Raw genomic sequence first — 11,072 nt, forward strand, 5'->3', positions numbered from 1 at the left:
TGAGAAGGTTGTTTTCTGCCGTAACGATTGTCAGAGGGGTGGCCGGCTTCAGGCTGGGGGGTGACGCCCTCACGGACGTCTTCGAGGGCTTTGGTGCTTCCCGTGTCTCTCCTCTGCCTTTGCTTTTCCACACAGCCTCCCTTCCCGTGTTGCCTGATGGCTACAGGGATTCCAGGTGTCACGTAGAAAAGATAAGAATGAGCAGAGAAGAAAGGGATATCCTCCATTTTGCACCTTTTCAATTTAGGTTTGAATGACTCTTGCCGAAGTCAGCCCAGTGCAGCCCTTGCCCGTGGCATCTTGCACTGCCTCTCGGGGCGCCTGAGAGACAGCATTTCACCTGCACGGTGTCAGCACCTGCCATCCCTGCCCTAAGCAGAGGGTTTGCAGCGTTTCCAAACAACTGGTGCCTTTTACCGTGGCAGCATTTGCCTGACTGCCTGCCTGGTTTGACGTTAAAAACGTGCCTGATTTGACGTTAAAAACTTATCTCCTCAGAAAAAATATATTTTTGTTAGTATTCTGGCAACAAGTTTGTGTAGATAGGGGGAAACTTATTTTTCACATAAACCCTATTATTTTTATTTTATTTATTTATTTAAAAAAATATATTTATTTTTGGCTGCATTGGGTCTTCGTTGTTGCGTGCGGGCTTTCTCTAGTTGTGAGCGGGGGCTATTCTTCTTTGCGGTGTGCAGGCTTCTCATTGCGGTGGCTTCTCTTGTTGTGGAGCACGGGCTCTAGACACGCGGGCTTCAGTAGTTGTGGCACGCGGGCTCAGTAGTTGTGGCGCACAGGCTTCGGTAATTGTGGCTCGCAAGCTCTCGAGCACAGGCTCAGTAGTTGTGGTGCAGGGGTTAGCTGTTCCGTGGCATGTGCGCTCTTCCTGGACCAGGGCTCGAACCCATGTCCCCTGCATTGGCAGGTGGATTCTTAATCACTGCGCCACCAGGGAAGCCCAACCCTATTATTATTATTTTTTAACTTTAGAGAGAAGTTGCACCATGGTTATAATAATTACAGGCAACAATCTTTGGTTGCTGTCAAGAATGACCGATGAATGCTAAAATTCAGAATACTCTTTGATTCTGAGATGGAGTTTTTAAATGTGGTTTTACCTGGTTTCCAGTGGTTCACAGGGGCCTCTGCTTAATTCTCCATGCTCCTTTCTCCCCATTTTCTCTTCCCCTTTACATTCTAGACCTTACAGCAGGGATTTACCTTGTTAGCTGCTCAACACTCTCCATCCTCTGTGTATATTTTTGGCTCTGAGTGGACTGCGTTCTCCCCATTTCTTACCTCATTGTCTTCTATAGTTGTTCAGCTCTCACCTGAGATGTCACTGCCTCTGCGAAGCTTTCCTGATTCCTTTAAGGTTTTTTTCCTCTTTCTCATTCTGGAACAATCAGTCATTTTACTTTCCTTATCTACTTTTCATACACAGTTGTTTCATTTTACCTTTATTATTTCTAAGTAGTTTTAATGACAAATATTAATTAGAATTTTTTAGAATCCTTAATTCCTAGTTAAAACTAGGAAGTAAGCTACTGTGGACTCTTACACTAGCATTCTGCAGATTGGAATATTTATAAAAATATTTCATGATTTCTAGAAATCTATCATTCCTCAGAGTAAATTTTTCAGTGTGGCACAAGGCAATTTTTCAGTGTCTTTTCTAATAGTCCCAAATATCTTTAGTTTTTCTGTAAAAGGAGGCCCAAAGGAGATAAACCTATGCTCAGTAATTAATGCTTCAGTATTTTATCTTATTTGGAAATGGTCTAGATATTCAATGAATGTCCATCTTTTATCTCAGTGTAACCTTAAGGTTTCAAGTTACCAAAATTTTTTGGAAACTATTTTTAAGTAGACATACTGTGAAGCAAAATTATTGTTGAACTGTTAATTTATAAACTTTTATCTTACATCTCTTTGATTCACTTGTTCGTAACAATTATGTTTATATTAGTCATTGAATTTTTATGAGACATTAAACAGCTAACCATCATCTTAAGCTATCTTTCTTAATGACAAAGTTTGTAACAGAGATAACATGAACTTATATTACCAAACCCAGGTTTGGCTGCTCACTGCTCAAAAGCCAGTAATTGAGAAGCAAGTGTCAGTAAAAAGAAAAGCTGCTTTAATCGGCAATCTGAGGAGAATGTGGACCCATGTCCTGAGACCAACTCTGAAGATCCTGCTCTGCCATGACCATTTTTAAAGGGGGAAGAATTCTCAGTGAATTGTCAAGGCAGGAGGTTGGATTCTGCATCATTCCCTATTGCTGGCTGACTCTTCAGATGTTATCTTGCCTGTGTGGTCTGCCTGCAGGATTATTAAGGGGGCTCTTGGGGGTAGAGAGCTAGACATTCTTTAACTACTTAATTCTTCATTCTTACTTCCTTTTATTTAGGAAAAGAATGAATAGGTCAGGCAAGGCATGGTGTGCATTCAGGAGAGCATAAGTCAGGAGTTAGGTTAAACCGCCTAATGATCTCATTCCTATAATTAGGTTCTTTTAAGGTTAGAGGGAAACAGAAATTGGCAAACAGGAAAGGGGCAGAAGAGCTGCTTTCAGTTTCCCACTGTCGAACATCATTCCATTTCTATGGGATTAGGGACAAAGTTACATCTTCTGTAACTTTTTCTTGATGACATAGGGCACCATATTCTCAGAGTGGAAGATGTAGATATGACTGTGTAGCATCTCTTTGCTGATCATTTTAGTTGCCTGCTTACATGTACGGGCAGAGCAAGCTACAGTTATCTTGTTTTGCTCACGAAGATATAGATTATTATGAGCACTAATGTTAATCCCATTCTTTTGAGGCCAGTTCTTGGAATTGTGCTAGCATAGATTCAGTACTGCTCAAGATGGAGCAGCTTATGTCATGGTCTATGGTCTGGTCATCCTACAGTCAGCTTTTTTCCTCTGGTAGTAGTTATAGTATCTGTAAAACAACTCAGGAATGTGCATCAGACGCTGAGTCTGTGCATCTATCGTCCTAATCGTGAACTGCTCAAGTCTGCTCTTTTGTGACTCTGAGAGCCCTGGGAAATCTTCAGGTTTTCTACAGATAAGAGGCAGGGGCCGTAGAGGGGCTTTTGCATGTGTGGAGCCCTGCAGGGTTCTGCTCAGTTCTGTTACCAAATGCAAGTCTGTGTGTCCAATGCACAGTGAGGCCGAACAACTGAAACGTCAGAGTTTGGAGCAGAGAAATGTCTGTTGCAGCGCCCAGCCCCGGGAATGGGTGGCTTGTGCTCAAAAAACCCGAACTCTCTGGTTTTTGGGGAGAAGTTTTTATAGGCAAAATTTGGGGTGAGGGCTGCAGGGTGTGTGACTTGCTTATGATTGGTTGGTAACAGGGTGGTGCTCCAGGAATTTGGGGCTCAGCCTAAAGTTACCATCCTCCACCAGAGTGGGGGGCCTTCGTTCCTGCAGAAGATCAGAGATATTGTTATGTATATTCCTTGAGGAGGAACCAGGACCCTACCCCAAGGCCGCACTATTGTTTCTTGGCCGCTCTTCCCTTGTTTCTGCACTCCCACACATCCCTGATTAGCAGCTGTTTGAATCTGCCCTTTGGAAGTCGGGGAAGGACAAGGAGGCTGAAGCCTTTTTCCTGCAAATTAGAAACAGGGCACGTAGAAAAGATGTGTACCAGGGAGGGCCTCACAGGGTCTTGCTCCATCTCAGTTCCACTTATTTGACTTTTAGTAAACCTAGGTAGAATAAAAGTATTATATTTAATGCTGATAATTCTAAAGACATGCATGTTTTAATTCAATCAACAAACTAGCTTTTATTTACTGAAGATTATCCTAGATCCTGTGAACTTCTCAAACATTCGGGTTAGTTTCTATATTTCTGAGGGTGTACTTGATTTTTTATCAACGCTTGTTTGTCTTTCAGCCAATTAAATGGAGCTCTTTACAAATTAATTTTAGTAATACCATCCAGAGGTACAAAAAAAAATCACAGATTTTATAACATACATACATAAACACACAGACCAATGAAAACAGATATCTTATAGCTTTTGTTTTAGAATTTTAGTCATGAGACAGGTACAGTAATGCAAAAACCACTAGTTTATAACAAAAAAAAGTTAGTTCTAAATTGTTTCTGGGAGGGGGGAATGAGTTATCTGCTCAGATGGCTAAAGCTTTTTACTGATATATGTGGAACAGAAACTTAAGATTTTTCACTTGCTTAATTTCCAAGTAGCCTTCCCCCCCTTTTTTTACCCTTCTGATAAGAATTACCTTCCTGAAGTTTGCATTTCAAAGAGATGGCCTAGATAAGAGTGCTTGGAGAAACTTGGTAGAACATTTACAACTCAAAGGCACAGAGAAAGAATGCAAGTTCCTCCAAGAAGGACTTTTCCCCCCTAAGGCCAGAATTTTTACAATATCTACAAGCCTTTGAGATGAATAGGGGAGGACTGGGGATTGGTAACAGGATAGGTGGGCATTGAATTGCTTTCAGAGCTGCATTTCTGTTATTGTAAAGACTCAGTTTGTAAGACAAGGAGAGTTGTTTTTAATTCCTCAAAGAACTGGGTTGCAACCTGGATGAGCTCAAAAGCTCCCCGTCCTTCCCATTCTAACTACTTATCTTTAAGTTGCTTCTTTATATCAGCGAGAGGATCTTCAACTAAGATGGAAATCAAAAGATTGCCGTGTTATAGATTTAGAGCTTTGTCTTTGGAATATGTGTTGTTGTTGTTGTGTGTTTGTTTGTTTTTCCTTTGCATACATTTAGCTTAGGAGAGAAGACTTTTTAAAAAGTTCCTATCAGGCTCTTCTGCAAGTTTTCCCAGGATCACATCTGCAGGCTCCAGATTGAGTGGGGTTTAAAGTAGACTATAGGTCTGATATCTTCCAGAATTTGGCAAGGTTTTCCATTAATTTTAATTTTATTTTCCCCTCTGGTAACAGTTTACCAGGGAATCCCCTGGAGTCCCATAAACTCTGAGCAGCTCATATGGGTGGGTAGATATGGGCTTGTCTGTTAGGCCACTAACTTGGCCACTTAGTTAGGCCACTGACTTGGACTTTTGTTTATGGTCTTCAAAGTGGAAAAGCAATTCAGATAGAGGATTCATAGACTCTGAATATTCAGGTAAAGGAGGATAGAGGAGTGTAGCAGGAGTCATGTAAGTCTGAGTCTTTTGTTGTAGGTACCTCTTGTGTCTTTAGTTTTTTATTAGCCTTTTGCAGTGAATCTTTCAGTGAAGCGACTTTGGAGTATTGAAGGCTTTTGGAGCTTTCTGCATGCCAGTTAAAGTAGGTATCCCATACTGTTTGTTTGATTTGGCAGCCATTCCTTTCAAGTGTCCTTTGTAGATGAAAGATCTTGTCTAGTGAGAACATTCCCTATAACGGTAATTATAATCCTGGGTTGTCTCAGTAAGATGTTGCCATTTTTATAAATATCTACAGCTTCCAGGACCACAGTTCTTAGATATAAAAGAAGCAGGTGTGCCAGACCCTGGCGTGCTCAGTTCTTTGCAACTTGAGGACCCTGTTTCTTTAGCTAAGACTTAAGTCTCTCCTAAGACAAATTAGTACCCAAGAGAAATGTGCCACTGAGTTGGTGATTGTGTGGTGTTTTACACTGTGCCTCATGGCATGGAAATGTTCATGAGGTTTGCCAGCAACCTACTGTCAATCCAACCTATTCCATGACCGACTTATTCTAGCACAGGAGCCTTAGAGTTTGGTGGCAAGTGCTCTAACAGCTTTTATGTGCTCGATCCATGCCCACCAGTTTTGTGGCTTTGGCTTCCAAGATTCCCACTAACAATAGATTTATTATTGCTTTACCTCATGTACCCATCAATAGAAATCAACAGTTAACAAGGAAACGGAACTGTGCACACCAGCGGTAGCCCAGGAGATGGTATTGTGGACTGGCCAAGAGAAGGCCTTAGGTGCTCACTACCAATACTTCCCAAAGTGGAACTATGGACTAAACGAGCAGAACCCAACAAATGGGGACTGTGGGCCAACCAAAGGCTGGGGACTCAGGTTCTGGCTGGAACTGTCTGCCAGCTGAAGCCCTGGACTAAGATCACACACTAACCAGTGGCTAAGGACTCATGCTGTGTTAGAGCCACCTGTCAGTGTAGACTGACTTGTGAACCGTGGACTGCATTGCCAGTTCGATCAGGAGCTCAACACACAGAGAGCAGAGCTCAGTTCTAAGAGGAACTTACCCACGGCCCTTGGAGACAGCAAAAAAAAACAGAGCTCACAATGTTCACAGGTACCAATGCCTGCATTTCTTCTTATCCTTAAAGCTGTCAGAAGTCTCCAGATCCCATCAATGCCACTAAACTGTTGAAAAAAAATTCAACTGAATACATTTAAAAATCTCATTGGCTTTATTTAATGATTCTTGAGTCAGGTAGCATCCAATCTAGCAGATAGAAAGGAGCTCATGGGAGCTGTATGAAATGAAAGACTTTTATAGGCAGACGGGAATGGGAACAAGGAAGTTACGCTAGACAAAAAAGCTGGTTATCGCAAGGTCAGTTTCCTTTGGGGGGTAGTAGGGGTCTCTCAGGACGTTACCTAACTAGTGCTTATCAGGCGATTCCTGATTGACAGGTTTAAGAGTCCATTTCTGGGAGAGCCAAAACTGTAATTAAGTCTTAGTTTAGTGATGTGGAGCTTAGCGTAATCAACTTCTTTTGAGCTTGTTGTTTTTACAATCTGGTAGTGAGTAAAGATCACAATCCATTTGACTTAATTCTTACAAGTTCAGTGATTCAACTTGCATTTGTTGAGTCTCTGACACACCCCTGGCACATTATTAGTCATTGGGAAAATAACAGAAAATGTTTTAGTCACAAGTTCTGCTCTCAAGGAACTTACAGACTGACTTGAGGGAGAAGACTTATACAGTTAACAGTAGCAAACATAAAACAGTACGCATCTGTGGGGCAGGAAGGATCATTTTTCCTCTACCCTTGGAGGTTCTTGGCTGAGACACCCCCTGTAATAAAAGACAGATTAACAGGAGAAAAACAAGGAGAAGTTTAATAACATGTATACCTCCTGTATACATGGGAGAGAAACTGAGTAACTTCTCTAAATGGCCCAAGTCACGGCCTTAAATACCATCTCCAGCTAAAGACAAAAGATGTTGGGGGAGGGGGAGGCCAGTTATTGGAGGGGACCAGGAAAAGCACAGTAAACAAAGGTGAAGTTGTGCAGATTTAAGTCGTTGCCTTCTCCACTGAGAAGAGTTTCTGGAGCTTTAGAGTCAGCCTTCTCTTCTTGGTACAGAGAGGGGTCTCTAACTTTTACAAATAGACATGTCCCTTATAAATATCAATGTCTCTTATGAAAGGATAAGCTTTCAGAGCATCTTCTATGGATGCCCAAACTCGGCTTCTTTGCACTGGTGCCATATCAAATCTCGGAGACGGAGTTTTGGGTAAAGTAGAAAAGAATAGCTTTATTGCTTTGCCAGGCAAAGGGGGACACAGTGGGCTTGTGCCCTCAGAAACTGTGTGTCTCAACCCGGGAGGATTTGATGAGGAGTTTTATACCAATGGTTCAAGGGTGGGGTTGTTGATAAGGATCAGGGTGTGTTCAGGGCCTGCACGCCTTTAGTCTGGCCTCAGGTGGTCTGATGAGCTTCTGTGGTTCTCAAGGTTATCAAACTGTGACCTTCTTTGGAATGAAGAATGCTTCATCAGCTAGTTAACATCTTCCATTTGTTGGGGGTATTAGTTCTGTAGAAGAGCTCAAAGATATTGTTATGTGTATTCCTTGAGGCAGGACCAGGATCCTGTCTTAAGGCTGCACTATTGTTTCTTGACTGCTCCTCCCTTGTTTCTGTATCCCCTCCCTTCCGTGATTAGCAACTGTTTGAACCTGCCCCTTGGAACTCAGGGAAGGACATGGAAGCTGAAGCCCATTCTGTACAAACAAGAAACGAGGGACACAGAAATGCTGCTGTGCCCAGGAGCCCCACTGGGTCCTGCTCAGTTTCACTCTGTCTGCTCTTTCTTAAAAATAACCAGCTGAAAATAACCAGTATGCCAAAGAGGCATATTTTGAGGTGGTATGTTTTGCTCCCCTTCACTGTTAGGAGGAAGTGGGGCCAATGGAAAGAGTATCCAGCCAGGAATCAGGTGTTTCCTTTTCTAACTCACTCAGTCCTGGTTCATTGTGTGATCATGCTGGGGAAGGATTACTAAAACAAGATCTTCTGCCAACCCACAGAACCTCTTCTGCAAAAAGTAGAAGAGGAAGAAGACAGCTTTATTACTGAATAAGCATTAAACTAGAGTGTGATGCCCATCGCAGGTACTCCACTAAAGAACAGACCGAAAGTGGATAAACAGTGACTCATCCTCAAACAGCAGGCTTGACAGCACCATTTGTCCCACATAGGTTATCCTAAATTCATTTGGTAATTGGAGTGACCATATGTGTCAGCTAGTATGATTTGTCCAGAGGAAAAATCAAATGACAGTAGGTCATTTTGGAACAAGGCACCTGCCAAATCAGACTCTGACCCTCTCACAGAAAATTCGAGATAGAGGTGCTGTCTTCCTTAATGATATTTCAAAGAGATGGTTCCTAGGTCCTTGAGAAAGACACTCCTGGGTCATAAAGGTGGTAAGAGGCTTATTTAGCCTTTAGTAAGATTTATATGCATTTCAAAGAAACAGAGATAGAGCCAACAAGTTTTCTAAAGTAGATGCTGAAAGAAGAGGCAGGTGAAGCCTCTTCCCTTATTTTCAACAGGAAGAACTGAGCCTCTTATTTTTAATTCATATTTGCTCTTACAACCTTTCATCGATCACTTCATTTTTGGCCACTTTTTCCTCCAGTGTAGAAAAAAGGGGGAGATCTATAGCAGCATTCATAAACTACCTGCCCACCAAGTTTGAGAACTAGTGAAGTACCACAAGGAAGAGCTTCTGAAGTCTTGTACTTTTTCATGTCTATTCTTGCTGTAGACTTAATAATAATGATAATAACAGCAACAACAATAATAATAAAAATGGCAGCCTTTGAAGGCAGAACATTTTAGGTCCAAGCCTGAGATCCTCACAACTAAAAACGTGACCCAGGAAAAAATATTTTCCTAATTTCCAATTACCTCACCTGTAAGTAGAGATTGAGATAGAGAGGTGTTCTTTTTTTTTGAGATAGAGGTTTAAATAAAGTTACTGTAAGGATGAAATAAGGTAGTGTCAATTTACCTCCCTTCCTTATTAAGGGGATCACTGTTTCATGATATGCAGTCTATATATTAATGGGAATGATAAACAGTTCTGTTTATTCACCCTGAATTGAAGCTTTGAATGCTAAATATGTCTGTCAGAATGTAATACTCCTTTTTTTTTTTTCTTTTGACGTTTTGGGTAGTTCCTTTATTTATTTTAAAAATTTTAATTGAAGGATAGTTGATTTACAATATCATGTAAGTTTCACGTATACAGCACAGCGATTCAGATTCTTTTCCCTTATAGGTCAGAATGCAACACTCTTTATCCATGGCTGAGGTCAGTGTTTCACCAAAGTGTGGGACTCATATCACCTGTCATCCATGTGGTCCAGGTGACCCATTTAATAACATTGAATCACGTAGTGGGGTGTTATACATTGCTCAGAATTGTTCAGAATAGTTAAATACATTAAAAACTTACTTTGGTGCTTGCTTCAGCAGCACATATACTAAAATTGGAAGAAGATTAGCATGTCCCCTGCACAAGGATGACGTGCAAATTTGTGAAGTGTTTCATATTTTTGCAAGATGTGGTATGTATATACAATGGAATATTACTCAGCCGTAAAAAAGACCGAAATAATGCCATCTGCAGCAACATGGATGGACCTAGAGATTATCATACTGAGTGAAGTAAGTCAGACAAATATCATACGATATCACTTATATGTGGAATCTAGAAAAAGGGTACAAATGAACTTAACTACAAAACAGAAATAGAGTTACAGATGTAGAAAACAAACTTATGGTTACCAGGGGGTAAGGGGTGGGAGGGATAAATTGGGAGATTGGGATTGACATATACACACTACTATATATAAAATAGATAACTAATAAGGACCTACTGTATAGCAGAGGGAACTCTACTCAATACTCTGTAATGACTAATATGGGAAAGGAATCTAAAAAAGAGTGGATATAGGTATATATATGACTGATTCACTTTGCTGTACACCTGAAACTAACACAACATTGTAAATCAACTATACTTCAATAAAAATTAAAAAAAAAAAAAACCTCTGGGCTTCCCTGGTGGCGCAGTGGTTGGGAGGCCGCCTGCCCATGCGGGGGACGCGGGTTCGCGCCCCGGTCCGGGAGGATCCCGCGTGCCGCGGAGCGCCCACGTGCCGTGGAGCGGCTGGGCCTGTGGGCCATGGCCGCTGAGCCAGCGCGTCCAGAGCCTGTGCTCCGCAACGGGAGAGGCCACAGCGGTGAGAGGCCCGCGTACCGCAAAAAAACCCCAAAAAACAAAAAAACCCCTCTTACTTTGGTTTAAAATGCCTAAAATACATCTCTAAAATGTCTAATGCCCCCTCCTCTTTCAGTAAAGCCTTTGACAAGCAACTATGTTTTTCTAGAACTTAATATTTGTTTAGTTTTTCCTCAATTTATTTTTGCACTTTCCTTCTAAAGACAAATGGTGCTAGGTTTTCAAGTATGATAGTAATAAAAAGATTCTTTTTAAGTACATTTAAGTAAAAAAAAAAATGAGTTTACTTAAATATTTAAAATAGAATGGGTTCTACACAGTTATGACCAGTGTAGACATGCCTGAAAAATCAGCATTTCCCATACTTCAGGGATGGTAAACAGAAACCGTAGCCTTAAACTCTCATAATCAAAGAGGAAGATGAGTAGAGGGAAACTCTGAAAACAGAAGCCAGAACCAATCTTGTCATGGCATAAATGTGAATACTTTATATTCTGGCTGAAAGACCAGGGTCAGTATCTAGAAAATTTAGTAGAAGTTTCTGTGAAAGAGAGCTGCATGACATTGTATAAAAATGTTTATTAACCTTTTCAAACCACATGT

At 41.2% G+C, this 11,072-nt stretch overlaps 1 pseudogene; it reads left to right on the forward strand.

Annotated features, from left to right (window-relative positions):
* The first annotated feature begins 9,684 nt into the window (after positions 1-9,684).
* Positions 9,685-9,782, forward strand: LOC112065246 (uncharacterized; annotated as a pseudogene).
* The last annotated feature ends 1,290 nt before the right edge of the window (positions 9,783-11,072 follow it).

The sequence above is a fragment of the Physeter macrocephalus genome, chromosome 17 (assembly GCF_002837175.3).
Source record: "Physeter macrocephalus isolate SW-GA chromosome 17, ASM283717v5, whole genome shotgun sequence".
Taxonomy (NCBI): domain Eukaryota; kingdom Metazoa; phylum Chordata; class Mammalia; order Artiodactyla; family Physeteridae; genus Physeter; species Physeter macrocephalus.